General features: G+C 33.2%; 1 protein-coding gene across 5 annotated transcripts in view; it reads left to right on the plus strand.

Moving 5' to 3' along the window:
• The window catches only part of FTO (FTO, alpha-ketoglutarate dependent dioxygenase), a 491,290-nt gene that overhangs the window by 170,264 nt on the left and 313,674 nt on the right, over window positions 1–7,352 (plus strand). The window lies entirely within an intron of this gene.

Genomic DNA, 7,352 nt, shown 5'->3' on the forward strand with positions numbered 1-7,352 from the left:
AAAAAAAAAAAAAAAAAAAAAAAAAAAAAAAAAAGGTAAAGATTTACTTATCATCTATTTATAGTACTGTAAAATATATGGTTACCGTACTGGGATATTACAGCACACTGTCTAGCAGTGTGTCCTCACTGGGAGTTTTCAGCACCGTCCCCATCATTCTGCCAGTGAGAGCAAGAGTGCTTGGGGAGATGTCAGAGGTTAAATGATCTGGAGGTTAAAACAGCTATATGCAATCTACACGAACGCATGCTGTGGCTAGCACCATTTGCACCAACAGCTGGGCAAATAAAAAGCTAACTAGTATCTTAAGCAATATTAGTTATGTGACTAAGATCCCTGTATCCTCCTTTTAAATAAATATCCCTCTCTTTATCTACACTGGGGATTTGTCCACCATTTGTGTAACTATTGATGGATACCTACTGGTGTAGTTACATCAGTGCAGTCTGCTTGTGGAAGCTTTTAGCAATATACGTATTATTGCATTTTCATTGGTATAGCTTATTCCAGACCCCTAAGCAAAAGACACTCTACTGGCAGAAACATCTTCTTGCTGATATAATTGCATCTATAGTAGGGGCTTTTGTCTGCTCAGCTGTGTTGGTCACAGATCATGTCTCATTGCGTTCCTGACCAAACAGAGCTGTGCTGGCAAGAAATTGTAGTATAGATAAAAACCCTGAACATCTGTTTAAGTAGCTGATTGATTTTAATAGTATTGAATTTGGGTCTATCCCTGAGAGATTTGAAATCCCAGTGACTCATTTGCGGCAGTCACATGAACTTAGGAGGAGACCCTGTGTTTGAAATATAACTTTCCATTTTGAGAATAGTTTCTTCCTTTTACCAGCAACAGCAGATACAGCATAAATAGGTATCTCAAACTGAGAAGTTTTTCCTTGCTGGAACTTGTTCTATATTGAAAGGTTTTCCTGAAACATCAAGCATCTCAAGCTTGAAGAACTGCAAAAAACTGGAACTTAGATGTTTGCAAAATTAGGTACTATGAAAAATCAGCGAACCTTGGACTTAAAAAAAAAAAAAAAAAAAAAACAAAAAAAAAAAAAAAAAAAAAAACAAAAAAAAAAAAAAAAAAAAAAACAAAAAAAAAAAAAAAAAAAAAAACAAAAAAAAAAAAAAAAAAAAAAACAAAAAAAAAAAAGGAAAAGAATTATAACTAGTTTATTTTTAATGCATTTATGTCTCATTTTTATTTCCCACATGCATACACAGTCCACTAATGTTTTTGTATCTTAAATAACTTATCGTTTAAAAAAAAAGGTTTTTCAGTTTGTTTTTCTTTCCAATAACAATCTATCTCCAAGACTTAATGAGGCAGAGGCAAGGACGTTTGATTATTGTTTTATATCCATTGTGTGTTGAGAACATGGAAAAACAGCAAACTCAGGAATCCTCAAGGGCTGGGTTTTCTGCAATTGGTGTGACATTACCATGTGTCTCTAATTAGAACCATAGTGGCGTCAGTGTATCTCCTTTCAACAGGCCTCAGGATGATATTTATCAGCAAACCAAAGGTTTGGGCCAAGACGGAAGCTGCTTCTAATTTAAATTTTAAAAATTGTTTTAATGTTTTATGACTCCTAACACATTAATTGCAATTAATTTCAGCTGTTGAAGGAGACAGAAGAGAATGTTACTGAGAATGTCTATTGTTTTGTTGAATCTATACATAAATTTGGTGATTACTGTATTTGGGACCCAGAGGCAGCCTTTTCTCACTTTTGTTCTGTTTCTACTACGTTTTCCACATTCTACATAAATCAACAGTAGGGGACACTGTTGAGCTGCGGTTTTAATACAGGGGCTGTACAAGACTTGAGAAAATACATAGAAATGTAGCATTAACATCAAGAATTATCCCTGTTGCTTCAAGTTAGCTGTAATCTCTAAGATTCCATAACACAGGAAATCAATTGTGGGTTAACAAATTCAACAGCAATTTAACATAAAAAGTGCAGAGTTTTGATGCATGTTTGGCTTCTGTAGAATAAGTTAAATAAAAAAAAGCATTTATGAAGGTATCTTCTGGCCTGCATTCAATGCATGTTTTCCAAATTAAAATCATTTTAGTTGGATTTATTTAAAAAAAAAATTTACTGTGTAATTTAGAAATTGTGTAGCTTGTTGCTGTTAATCTTGTGTCAGAAGTTGTTGCGATTCTTTAAAAAGGAAATATTTTTAACAAGCAGTGTGTTTTCCTTTACTTACCTCTGTATGAGCTGTACAACCCTTGTCATAAGTTTTACGTGTATGCATGTAAGATTTTACATAAGTAGGTCTCGGGGTCCTTGCTTTTATTTTCCTGTTTAATGGCTTAACTATATTATAAAAAATCCCCAAACCCCTGTCTGCCCCCTCTCTCCTTAAACTGTTTCTGTTAACTGTAATTGGCCTAGTGCACAGGAAAATATAATACTTCAAAAAGTTTAACCCAATGTCTCCAGACCTCAGGGCTATATTTAATATTTTTATACATTATAGCAAGCGTACAGTTTTATCATGATGCTTATTCCTGGCATTTCTTTCCCCGAGGATAGTTTTACTCAGAGCTCACTCTTGTGATGTAAATGTTAAACCTTTCATTTGAATGACATTCTGATAAAACATCACATTTCCCCATAACATTACCTCATGAATTTATGAACCATTAAATCTGAGGCAGTTTAGCCAACCATCCCTCCCTTCTTTCCCCCTTAAAAATATGAAGGCTATTCAAATGTTTGTATTTTATTTTTAAAAAGTCATCCAAGATTAACACGTTATCATGTGCAACATCAGGGTAAATGCTCACAGAATTCAAAGAGAGAGTTACCATTTGAAAGGGACTGTACAAGCTTTGCTTTCTGGGTAAAGAGAAGTCTGAAAAGCTGAAATCTCATGTGATGTGAAGAAGTCTTGCTATAGCTGTTCTGAGATTCAGTGGAGAGACAATTTGTCTCTCAGGGTCTGATATCATGCAAACCTCGCAAACTGACATTTATTTTACCTATAAAAATGTTTAACACCCTGCCAAAGCAGGAAGAATTGTGGAAATCCTATGACTTTGTTTTTATTCAGTTGTAAATTTGGTGAAACAAAACATAGTGCAATGGAATGTTTTTGCTTTTGAAATGGAAATAAAGAGACTACTTATGATTTTACGTTTGAATGACAAATCTTAAAGGTTTTTTTTTTAATGTATCCAGTGTTCCTTTTAAAAATGAAGACACTACTAGTGTTGTATGGTATGAATTGTATTTCCTGCTTTGACAGTCCATTTAGCAACATAGCAATGTATTTATATGGCAGTTGGCCTTAATAACCTTTATTGACTTTAGTGGGTAAGAGCCAAGACTGGGATTATTAAAATGTATCAGTTTCATTGCAGTATAAAATCACAACATATATAATTATGTTAGGTAGGCTAGGCTCCATGTAATCCCACCCATTTATGTAAGAATTTGGCAAAGGGGAAAAAATCATGGTGCTAAAACATACAGAAATATATAAACAACTGCAAGCTCTAGTTAATAACACAACTATCTGCCTGCTATAAAAGATTTCACTTATAAGAATGAAGCATATAGAAGTAAAATGTAAGTTTTTGGAATATAATTACTAATGCTGTAGTTTAAATTCAAGTGATTTAATAATCTGTTACACTGTTTTAATATCCTAAAATAGGTAGTAGTTATTAAGTATAACATATCATTCTTTTACTTTTTAAATGCACTATAAATACAGAAATGTACACATTTTATGTGATTATAATCAGCAGGGTGTCATTCCATTCTATCTGATATCTTTAAGCACAACTGTTTCCTCTTGGGGCTCCTTTTTGTAGCTATGTAGCTAACCGTGATGCTTGTTACTACTGTTATCCTCAATAGAATCCTTTTTATCAATCTCGAATTGATATAAGAAAGTAAGGCCGTATGCTTGTTAAATTTTTTCTTTTTGAGTTCTATTTCATTATTTTCTACCACTGCTGCATATGAACATAAGAAAGTTTTTCTTAGGAGTCACTGTTCTCAGAGACTTAAAGTTTGGTGGTAACACTTCAGTCTAAGCTGAAACTTAACATACATTACCTCAGCCTAATGCAATAATATATTTTTGTGTTCTTTCTTAATCAGAAAAAGCTGTAAATGTCTAGCTATATCACCAAGTAGAACAGTGCAAAAATAATCATGATGATCTATAAGGCAAAGAATGAATATTTTAAAAATAAATCATCCTGTTTTTCAGAAACTGACATTTTTTAACAGCTAACATATTTAAGAAATTCGTTAAAAAAAAAGACTGGTGAATATTTGTTCATAGCTTGGAGAAATACGCAGGGCTGTTGAAATTATAAGATTCTGACTGTTAATTGTAAAAATTCAGTTATTTCTGAGCTGAGATTTAAATTTCATCCTTAATTTTCCCATTGTCCATAGATATCACAGTTTTCATGGTCCTGTATTGGACGGCTGGGTGATCATATTTGCCTAATGAGCTGTGAAATATAGGTACAACATGGGAACTCAAAGGACCAAATTTCAGCCATATCTTCTGAATTTCTGGACTCTTATCTGTTTATGCCAGACTCTTTAAAAAAGATTTTTATACAGTGTTTTTTTATGTAGACCAAGAGCAAAACATTCTTAGAAAAGTATCTTTAATTTCAAAACCACCAGCCCTTAAAGATTCTCTTTCCTTTTATCTCCCACAAATTTATTTGACCCCAATATTTTCACTCTTCAGAAAAGAAGGTTCTGTATTGTTTACTGTAGAATCACTAGCAAACATTTAAAAAATTGTTGTGTACTACATCTTCCTGAAAATATATTTACAATTCTGAGAGAATTCAGACTTAAGCCTCCAAAACAAAATGTGTGCTGAAAGCACAAAGGACTGTTTATGATTCTCTTTGAAGTGTTTTTGCAACAGGATAAGGAAAATTTTAGAAACTGTCTGATAGTGTTCAGGGTAAATACTTAAACCCCTTTAGAGAATTTCACACACAGATACTGTGCAGCAGAAAAAAGGATACTTATGTTTCCTAAAGCTGCTACAGCCTACAGCTTTGTACTTAAAGACAGAGGTGTTGAATAGAATTCTACTGAGGATACATCCAGTGACAATATCTACAGGAACATCAGAGCAAACCAGTGGATAGCACTTTCTGTTTTTAACCCTTACATGAGCTAGTTGAGATCTGAGCTGTGTTTGAATGAAGTACTCTTAACATTTCTATTATATAACATTTCTATTATAAACTAGGAATGTTAAACAGAGCTTCCTTGCAACTCATAACATACTAAAAAAACAGCTCTTAAAAACATTAAGGTTGTAACAAACTGTCATAACCCAATAAGCTCAAAGTTACAATATACTATCCCAGCTCAGGGGAAATAAGATTTGCTTATACAAATGTGTAGGGAAAGTATGTGTGGAGGTTCCCCTTCAACTTTGAATAAATAGACTTTTCTCAGTTTGTGTAATAATCTCAGTGTTGATTTTAAATAGAATATTTGTCTTTATCTATATTTTATATACAGTCATGCATGCATTTTATAGAATATATAAAATATATATTTATATAAAGCACAGGGAAAGAGAGACGTGGTGTGGGTTAAGTTAATGGTAAGACTATGGCACAAAGTACAGAAGTCTAAACACACAGACCCCTCCCCCTCCCCCCCCCAGTCTGTCTCACAATTAATTTCATATAGGTTGTTCTCTGTTCTTGTATTGTGCACCATAGACTTTTGGGGGTCCTGCTGGCACAGGAATCTGTCCACACAGATCAGTTTGCATATTCTAAGCCATCACGTTTGTGTATATGCCTTGTCTATCCATACGTGCTTGTATAAATAAGAATCAATTTATTTTTTAACAAAGTATTTGTGAAGTATGCTAGCCTTCAAACTGAAGAGAGTATACAATGATATAACTAAAATATGGTATGTTTTGGTGTTTGATATTACTCTATCAAAGCCATGGGAATCACATCACTGACTTGAATAGGAGCAGAATCAGGCCTTCATTGTAAGATTAATGTGGTTTATTAAGATGTATAATTTTGCAAACTGCAAATATCTTGATCACATATCAAAGTGTAATAAATTATTTGCTTTTGATTTAGTTATTTATATATTTACCTACTTGGGCTTAAGATTTCCTTTTTTGTGGTAATATTGTCACTTTTAATAGTTGGGTTTCTGATTGGAAATTTCATATTATGCTTTAAGAAGGACAAAATTATGAATAAGTTGCCGGAAATAGTAAAATATTAGCATGTTAAAATATCTTTTAGCTTTTGATGAAAAAGATTAACAAATACATGGTTGACCATTTGTAATTAGGCCAGTTATTTGGTTTATTCTCCACAATACTTAAAATATGTGGCTACTAGTTCTGGGTTAGATGGGAACAAGATGAATAAAATATATCACAAAGTTTCTGTTTTATTTTCACTCACTCTTAACATTTAGAAGTATGTGTATGTGTGTGCATATAAAAATACAAATATGCTAAAAGATGAGATAGTGGGTTGAAACTTAATATTCCTGGTTTCTTGCAGGAGTAACTTTTATTATAACTAAATAATAAAGTAAGGGATTTCTGGTTTATAAGGGACATGATGTCAAATGGCAGTATGACAAAAGTGTCAACATTTAAACTGCTGTAATTATTCCACAGTACAACTAATATTTGTTAGGCACATTTCTCCTGTTACTTCATTTTAGTGACTTTATAAGAACTTTGTCGTGTGTGTCGTCATTCCTGTGCTAGTTGCTAAGGCCAGCTAGAAATTCCTGCAGCCTAGGTAGATGTAGAACTACATTTTAGTCTTCCTTTTAAATATGTGTATGTAAGCAAATGAAGTGATGCTTTTTTTTAGCAGTTACTGATTCTAGCCACTGGGGCAACTGTTATTTTGTTTGGTCACCAATCCTTTCGCTAATTGGAAGATATTAGGTGAAAAAACTTGTTTTGCATCTATCATCATTCATCTCTTATAAAGAAAATCACAAATCTCATTTTACAGACAGGAAGACAGAAGCTCAGACTAATTCAATGCCTTTGCATGCAAGGCACTGTGATTTGATGCGTTAGGTTTGAGAATGGGAGTCAGGATTTCTGGGTTCTTTTAATCCTAGTTTTGTCACTAAATTCTGCCTAACTAGAACAAGTAACTTAAGCTCAGTTTTTCAAAACCATATGCTCCACTCAAAACATCTGTGCCTAAAATAGAATACCCCATTTAAAAAAATTACTATAACTGAAAAGATGCAAATATCTAGTGTGTGTGTGTGTGTGTGTGTGTGTACACACACACACCCCCCCCCCCCACAACGGAAAAA

Source organism: Gavialis gangeticus, unplaced genomic scaffold (genome assembly GCF_001723915.1).
Source record: "Gavialis gangeticus isolate Ggan-Ray unplaced genomic scaffold, GavGan_comp1, whole genome shotgun sequence".
Classification (NCBI taxonomy): Eukaryota; Metazoa; Chordata; order Crocodylia; family Gavialidae; genus Gavialis; species Gavialis gangeticus.